Below are 9,482 nucleotides of genomic sequence, written 5' to 3' on the forward strand. Positions count from 1 at the left end.
ACTATACTACCACAGAAATCCAAAACCTCAGAAAAGTTTATTACCATCCCAGAAAATCTGGGGAAACTCTCCCACTGAAACACATGGGGAATGAGACATCACAGAGCTAGGAAAAAACAGACAACCCCTAAAGTCACAGTGAGATAAGACATTCATATACTTGCAGACTGCAAGCCCTCTTACTACACTAAATATATTAGTCTTGCAGATGCCATAAGTCTTCCATCTGGTTTTCATGCAATAGTTTAAGATGTCTACTCCTCTGGAAGTCAGTACATCAGGGCATAGGTACATGATGGTGTCTCTGAGCTTCAGGAACGAGGGTGCATATCCAGATGGGGGCTGAAAGCAGGCTGAACAAGGAAACTTGTGTTCCCAAAATGAGAGGGGGGGGGCTCTTTTTTCAGATGGTGCTTGCAGCCTTGCACCTGCAGTTTTTCATAAGAACATGTATTATAAATTGCATTGTATATGTGCATAATGCAAAAAACAGTCTGCTGTCTGATTCATTTAATTGATTAAAAGTTGTAACTGATTAACCAATGAAAGATTGCGGCCCTAAATAGTACAGCAGCTATATGGTGTTCAAGCATCACTGAGTACACTATAATGCGGCACACGCATGCAGTGTGATTAGCAGGGAATACTACACCCCTTATTAAAGCTCTTTCTTATGTACACAGTAAGCAGTATTTGGGACATGCTACTGAATGGACGAGAATTCTTACACAGACACTCTGCATCACAAATGGCATTCTAAAACCGTGCCAAGAAAAACACTTATTCCCGATACTAATCATGCTCCCTGACAACCCTCTAGTGTATATTCTTCCAGGATTGCTATCCATCCATGAAGCTATATCAGAGAGATGGAAATAAATGTGATGAAATCTCACACTCTCTGCCTGATAAGAGCTGGAATCTGAGGCCGTGACTGTGCATGCCTCTGAGAAGGAAACTGGGAAGGGCAGCAACAAGGAGGCAGGAGGAATATTTTAGCGTTTCCTTCAATTGACCTTCCCTGTCAGGCTGAAGGAGTGTAATTGTTAAATTCCCGAGGGAGCCATGGACAGACCTCCAGTCCAGAAGACAGGCTGCCGTATACACCCACTATAAGTAGTGTGGAAACAGAATGAAGGCATTTAACAGTGGGCAAATGGCGCCTGGGAAAAAAAGACACATTTTTGTGCTAAAAGGGAAAAGAAGACTGAACAAAATTGCAGACCATTCTGATCACACAAGGAGCACCCTGACATAAAGCAGCAACATGGGAAGTGGGGAATGCGATTTAATTTTTTTTGTTAGCTCTTTGTTCTGCAAAATGTAAACCGCCCTGAGCCATTTTGGAAGGGCGGTATAGAAATCGAATGAATGAATGATGAACAAAAGAGTGTGCAGGCTGGGGGCGGGGAGGTTAGGTGCAGAGGCGCTCTAACCCCTGGACTTTGGGGTTGAAGTCCAGGGTCTTCACACCCCTGGGGCAGGCGTGGGCCGTTAATGTGCCTCCAGGGGGGCGGTGGGCGGCTTCTTTAAGTGTAAACGGAGCGGGTGCTCCATGCCGCCCAGCAGCCCCCATGGCAGGGAATCACCTCCACCACTCACCTGGCTGCTGGTGGGGACTCGCCTCCGTGGGAGCCAGGTGAGTGGCGGAAGCCTGCCTTGGGGCTCCCCAAATCCTCTTTACTGTCCTGGACGATGTGGTTTGTGCTCTCAAAAGAAAAAGATGCTTAACTTGCTGGGGGGGTGGGCTCCAAAGGCCTTTAGGGCCAGGCTCCAAAATTACCTAGGTGCATCTCTGGTTAGGAACGCCTGTCACATTAAATAAATAATTCTTCTTCTTCTTCTTCTTCTTCTTCTTCTTCTTCTTCTTCTTCTTCTTCTTCTTCTTCTTCTTCTTCTAATATTTATATACTGCTTTTCAAAAGAGGTTCCCCAAGCAGTTTACATAGATAAATAAAAACAAACAAATAAAATGGCTCCCTGTCCCCAAAGGGCTCACACTCTAAAAAAAGAAACATAAGACAAATACCAGCAACAGCCACTGGAGGGATGCTGTGCTGGGGATGGAGAGGGCCAGTTGCTCTCCCCCTGCTCAATAAAGAGAATCACGACTTTAAAAAGGTGCCTCTTTGTTCAGTTAGCAGGGGAAGCATATTGATGGAACATGTGGCCCAAATAGATGTTCCTCTAAATGTGTTGCTACCAAAGGTGGAGTTTTTTAGTTTAGGAAAACTAAAACTAGTTTAGTTTAGTTTACCAACCACCAAAGGTGGGGCTTTGGATCTCCTGCTTCAATGTGAGAGAGAGCCAGGGGGTGAGGTCAACAGAAGCACAGTGATGTTTTTAGTTTCATGTAGTGTGCCCTATTGCCTGCTGCAACAAAACCAACACCTGCATGACCTGGATAAATATGTCCTGACATACATTTTTAAGCAAGAGTCTACTTCATCAGATGCATTTGATGCATATGCAATTGTGTAAGTGCTACCTTCTTCTTCAAAATCCACGCTATATTAATCCAGAACAAACAGCAGCATGACAGCTTTTCATATTTCCAAAGCCATCACAATTTGTTGGGGACTGTTTTTTTCTATTTCAGTAATTAAGAAATCAAATAAGCCTGAGTGAAACTATTTAAAAGGTTCTCGGTATAATTAGAAACAACTCATTCACTCATAACTAATTCTTAATTAAAGCCATTTGTCTTTTTGCCCTCTTTCTTCTCAAGGGTGAAGAACCAGCAGTGATGAATGCTTGAAAGCGAGGCAAGTGAAAATGGCAAGGAGCTGATTTCCCCCAACTCCGGCACATTCCACAAGCTTTTGACAGCCACCTTCCAGGCCAGCTTGAACTGGTAAAAAGATCCCAGGTTCATGTTTACAGTGTATACACCTTGTCTCAGATCTTGACAAACGGTGGAAACCACCATTTAAAATATCAGCTGCAAGAGGAGGCTTCTTGTGGATTCATTGAGCCTGAATGTCAAGTGGTCTCTTCTTTTAAGTTCTCCGCTCTTGAAAAGAGAGAAAGAGATGAAAAGTCAGAAATTTGTTACATGGGATGAAACCCGTCCTTTTAAAAAAGGCTAGCTGCAGCTGTGCCCAGATGGTGATAGATTCATCATATAAAATGAGGGATTAGTAAACAATGTGTACCTTTTTAAAGAGCAAAACAAGTCCTTGCTCATCGCCTAGGCTTAATTGCAGTGGTTATATCAAAGCCATATAAAAATTTAATCATCAACCACAAGGAAGGCTTTGTTTTTACGTGTGTGCCTGCTTCCCTGTTTTTCCACCTGTTCAAATGAAAGATTCTTGGAGTATCACAATATGCAAATCTCATTTATGATGCACAAATATGCCCTTTCATCTCTTTGCTGCTTTGATGTCGTGACATAGAAAGCTTTTAGTGCCACCACCTACCAGACGTACAAATCTTATCTGATTCATAAACATGTGTGCCCAGGTTAAATAGATTGTACCCAGCAGATGCCTCCTTTTGTACCTCCCTCTCATAAAATGCATTTTAAAAAATCCAATAGAGAGCAAAAGGGAGGAGAACTAAGACGACAGAGTCTGCAACAAGTCAGATGTAAAGGATGTTTTAAGGCTAATGCCTACACAGAACTGGTCATGTTGTAGTGACTGCCAAAGCTCAGCCGTCAATGGACCAGTTAGGTGATGGGCTGGTCGCCAAAGGATTGCCAGTTGCCAACTATTGTTGTGCATGAAATATGGAAAAAGAAAAAGCACATTTCATGAAAAGTGGAATTTTTATTTCTTCCCTATTTATTATTATTTAATATTAAATATATTATTTGCATTTAAACAGGTCTGCTTCTGTCAGCTGCCTGAATGGGAATTGTGAGTGTAAGCGGCTATGAGCAATTTAGGGCAAACATCCAAGAACCTATTAAGTAGTGAGAAAAAAAAATCATTCCGATGCATTTTGTAATCTCAATAACCTTTCCGCAAATATAATAGGCAGTGATCCTTTCTATGTTGAATTTTTTTGCTGTTCAGAATGCATGTCAGGGTAATCATGGTCCAACCCTGTCCATGCGGTATGATCCTAACTAGGGACACTATCTTGCTGAAGTGTATGTACCCCTTGTTTTACCCCTGTTGATTTCAATGGAAGGAAGAAATGCACATGGGTAATTCTCTCATTGAAATCAGTGGGACTTAGAAATATTAGCTCAGTGATCTTCATTCTTTTTCAAGCAGGGGCCACTCTGGCAAAAAAGTAAATACATCTTAAATTGGAGAGCTATTTCCTACTGTGCTGACCTCTGCACAATATTGTACGGTTCTTACTGCTGGGAAGGCCCTTTAAGAAAGGCGGAACCCCCTTTTAAGAGCTCTAGGTGGAAAGTGTTGGGAAGGGCTACATTTCCCAGCACTCTCTGCACACCTTCCAAGGTGGTGCAGGGGCTCAAGAAGGCTCTGTTTTCCTTCAAGGAGCCCCCTTGTGCTGGGAAAAGCTCAGCATTGCACAGTGAGAATGGTCATCTCTGCATGAGGCCAAGGGGACTGTGCAGAGTATCCAGCTTTGGACAAAGCTTCACACAGGTCTAATAAACATTCAGGGAGCCACACTCAGGGTAGATGGGGGCTGTACCTGACATGGGCCTTTTCAGTAAAGGATGCTTCATTAGTTGGATCGCCCTCTGGAATGTTAACTACTGATGTGCTCTGAGGGTTCAGCTATTCATAAGAGACATGTGCAAACCTAGAGCCCTGCTGACTTGGCAAGGAGGCATCCTTTAAATGTGGTGATTCTCTTTATTGAGCAGGGGGAGAGTAACTGGCCCTATTCCCCCAGAGCAGTACCGCCAGTGACTGGTGCTGGTTTCTATCTTATATTTCTTTTTAGATTGTGAGCCCTTTGGGGACAGGGATCTTCCTTCCTTCCTTCCTTCCTTTTCTCTCCCCCCGACACCACTCTGATAGCTGAGAATGTGGATGATCTGCAAGCTCTAGTAATGAAAGTAAAGGAACACCGTGAGAAAATGGGACTATGACTAAATGTAAAGAAGACTAAACTACTGACAATGGGTACAGTACAGCAACCAGCCTCAGAATTGATAATGAAGGCATTGAAGTGGTGGATAGCTTCTGCCTTTTAGGATCGACCATCGATAGTAAAAGATCCAGCAGTCAAGAAATATGCCGCAGACTGGCACTTGGTAGGGTTGCAATGAAGGCCTTGGAAAGGATATTTAGATGCCATGATGTGTCTATACCTACAAAGATCAGAATCATTTGGACAATGGTTTTCCCCTGTGATACTCTATGGATGTGAAAACTGGACTTCAAAGAAGCAAGATAGAAAAAGCATTGATGCTTTTGAACTTTGGTGTAGTGGTGTGCACGAACTGGTCTGTAGGCCATGTTAGAGGCCTGCGAACTGGTTTGCATGCTGTCCAGTCCGGCAGTCCGACGCTGGGGCGGGTGTCGCTTTAAGGGCGGGGGGGGGTTGTACTTACCCCTCCTGCTGCTTTCCCCCCTCTAGCACTCTATTTTTAAGTAAAATCTTTGGGGTGGCAGCGTTCCTCCCTGCTCCCCCTGCCCCCCGTTGACTGCCAAACGCGGAAGTAACATCCGTGCAAGCGTGCGCCGTGCAGCGTGTGTGACATGTGTGGCGCGTGTGTGTGTGTATGTTACTTCTGTGTTTGGCCGTCAACAAGGGGGCAGGGGAAGCTGGGAAGAACGCTGCTGCCCAGAAGATTTTACTTAAAAATGGAGTGCCGGAGGGGGAAAATCAGCAGGAGGGGTAAGTACAACCCCCCATCCTCAAAGCAACACACACACACATCCCGGCATAGGACCGTGCCTCTGTGGTCCGTGCACATCTATACTTTGGTGCTGGAGAAGACTTTTGAGGATACCATGGACAGCCAGGAAAACAAACAATTGAATCATAGAACAAATCAATCCAGAATTTTCACTCAAGGCACAAATGGCCAGGCTCACACTATCATACTTTGGACACATTATGTGAAAACCCAGCTCCCTTGAGAAGTCCATAATGCTGGGAAAAGTTGAAGGAAAGCGAAGAAGAGGATGACCAGCAGCAAAGTGGATGGACTTGATTACAAAAGCAATGAATGCACCACTGAGAGACCTTAAAGGCCAAGACATATACTCCTGGAGAGAATCTACCTATGTTATGTGGTTGCTAAGAGTCGACACTGACTTGACGGCACTTAATCAAATCAATCATGCTACTTTCCTGCAAACCTGTACTCAAAACACTGTACATCAAGAGGATAATAAAAGGCAATAAAAGCAAATTAGATACAGTTCACAATATAGAAGAACAGGCCCTGCTGAAGGAGAACCAGCATGGCTTCAGCAAAGGTAAATCTTGCCTCACTAATCTTGGAGTTCTTTAAGAATGTCAGCGGGTGGGTGGATAAAGGTGATCCAGTTGACATAGTAATACCTTAACATTCAAAAAGCTTTCAACAAAGTTCCTCATCAATGACTCTTGAGAAAACCTAGCAGTCATGCTATGGGATGGGGGACAGGTTCATGTGTAGATTGGTAACTGGTTGAAGGACAAGAAACAGAGGGTAGGAATAAATGGATAGTTTTCACCATGGAGAGAAGTAAGAAGTGGGGTCCCCCAGGGATCTGTACTGGGACCAGTGCTCTTTAACTTGTACATAAACTATCTAGAAGTTGTGGTAAGCAGCAAAATGGCCAAATTTGCAGATGACACCAAACTATTTAGGGTAGTGAAATCCAAAAGAGATTGTGAAGAGCTCCAAAAGGCTATCTCCAAACTGGAGGAGTGGACAACAGAAAGGCAAGCGCAATTCAATTTTAGCAAGTGTAAAGTGATGTATATAGGGGCAAAAAAAACCCCAGCTTCATATATACACTGATGGGGTATGAGCTGTTGGTGATTGACCAGGAGACGCATCTTGAGGTCGTGGTGGACAGCTCATTGAAAGTGTCGAATCAATGTGCAGCAGCTGTGCAAAAAGCCAATTCCATGCTTGGAATCATCAGGAAGGGGTTTGAAAATAAAACTCCTTATATTTTAATGCCCATATACAAAACTATGGTTTGGCCACACTTGGAGTCCTGTGTACTGTTTTGGTCACCATATCTTAAGAAGGACATTGTAGAACAAAGGTGCAGAAAAGAGCAACCAAGATGATTGGGGTATAAAGTCCCTTCCTTATGAGGTAAGGTTACAATACCTGGGGCTTTTTAGTTTAGAAAAAAAAACTAATAAGGGGAGACATGATAGAGGTCTATAAAATCATGCATGATGTGGAGAAAGTTGATAGAAGTTTTTCTCCAACTCACATAACACTATAACTAGGGGTCATTCCATGTAACTGATTGCCAAGAAATTCAGGACCGACAAAAGGAAGTACTTTTCCACACAACACATAAACAACTTGTGGAATTCTGTGCCACGAGATGTGGTGACAACCAACAGACTAGATGGCTTTAAGAGGGATTTAGATAAATTCATGGAGGACAGGTCTAGGGATGTGCATAAAACCGGTTCTCCCGGTTCGGTTCGGATCCGAACCGGGTCCGAACCGGACCAGGGTGGTTCGGTTTTGGTTTTGCCGAACCACCCCCCCGGTTCGGTTCGGATCCGAACCGGTTCGGATCCGAACCGAACCGGTTCGGATCTCAAAAAATAGCTGGTTTGAAAGGGGACCTTGTGTTCTACCTGCCACCCAAATTTCAAGTCGATTGGACCTTCCTCTGATTTTTGGCGATTTTTTAAAGTTTTAGTGACTTTGGGGCAGTTCGGGGCATAGCATGGGATCTGGGCAAAAGGAGTGGGGTGGGGTGGTAGTGCCTAATGGGTGCAGGCTACCACCCCAATTTCAGGGGGATTGGGCAAAGGGCTGATTTTTGGTAAATTTCTGAAAATTTCATGTCTTTGGGGCAGATTGGGGCATATTGGGGCAGAAAGTGGGGGCTGGGGCAGAATAGTGGGGTGTGGTGGTAGTGCCTAATGGGTGGAGGCTACCACCCCAATTTCAGGGGGTTTGGACAAAGGGGTGATTTTTTGAGAATTTTTGAAGTTTTAGTGACTTTGGGGCAGTTTGGGGGCAGAAAGTGGATCTGCCCCAAAATAGTGGGGTGGGGTGGTAGTGCCTAATGGGTGGAGGCTACCACCCCAATTTCAGGGGGATTGGGCAGAGGGCTGATTTTTTGAGAATTTTTGAAGTTTGGGTGTCTTTGGGGCAGATTGGGGGCAGAAAGTGGATCTGCCCCAAAGGAGTGGGGTGGGCTGGTAGATAGTGCCTAATGGGTGGAGGCTACCACCCATCCCCAATTTAAGAGTGATTGGGCAGAGGGGTGAATTATGGTGAATAGAAAAGGTGTGAATTCTCATTCTATCATAGCAAATGAGATATTTTTCAATTAAACAACTCTCATGACCCCACTTTCACTTTTTCACACTTTCCTTTACTATGAATAATATGAGGAAGTAATCAATTTAGCACACTTCACCTTATGAAGACAAACCTCATACAAATAAATTCACCATAATTCACCCCTCTGCCCAATCACTCTTAAATTGGGGATGGGTGGTAGCCTCCACCCATTAGGCACTATCTACCAGCCCACCCCACTCCTTTGGGGCAGATCCACTTTCTGCCCCCAATCTGCCCCAAAGACACCCAAACTTCAAAAATTCTCAAAAAATCAGCCCTCTGCCCAATCCCTCTGAAATTGGGGTGGTAGCCTCCACCCATTAGGCACTACCACCCCACCCCACTATTTTGGGGCAGATCCACTTTCTGCCCCCAAACTGCCCCAAAGTCACTAAAACTTCAAAAATTCTCAAAAAATCACCCCTTTGTCCAAACCCCCTGAAATTGGGGTGGTAGCCTACACCCATTAGGCACTACCATCACACCCCACTATTCTGCCCCAGGCCCCACTTTCTGCCCCAATATGCCCCAATATGCCCCAAAGATATGAAATTTTCAGAAATTTACCAAAAACCAGCCCTTTGCCCAATCCCCCTGAAATTGGGGTGGTAGCCTGCACCCATTAGGCACTACCACCCCACCCCACTCCTTTTGCCCAGATCCCATGCTATGCCCCCGAACTGCCCCAAAGTCACTAAAACTTTAAAAATTCACCAAAAATCAGCCCTTTGCCCAATCCCCCTGAAATTGGGGTGGTAGACTCTACCCATTGGGCACTACCACCCCACCCCAAAATTTTGCCCCTGGGCCCCTTTTTACCCCCCCGAATCGATTCGGATTCGGATTCGGATTAAATCCGAATCCGAACCAAATCAAGGGTGATTCGGGTGACCCAGATTCGGGCACAAAACAGAACAGGGGTGATTCGGTTTGGGTCCGAGCCAAATCACCCGAAATCCCAAATTGCACACCCCTACTAAGCACACACACAGAGAAGAAGCAGGAGGCGGAGTGTGGATTCTATGACAGCATATTAGAGTGGATTGATGGTGTCTCATTGAAA

The sequence above is a fragment of the Hemicordylus capensis genome, chromosome 6, assembly GCF_027244095.1.
Source record: "Hemicordylus capensis ecotype Gifberg chromosome 6, rHemCap1.1.pri, whole genome shotgun sequence".
Classification (NCBI taxonomy): Eukaryota; Metazoa; Chordata; class Lepidosauria; order Squamata; family Cordylidae; genus Hemicordylus; species Hemicordylus capensis.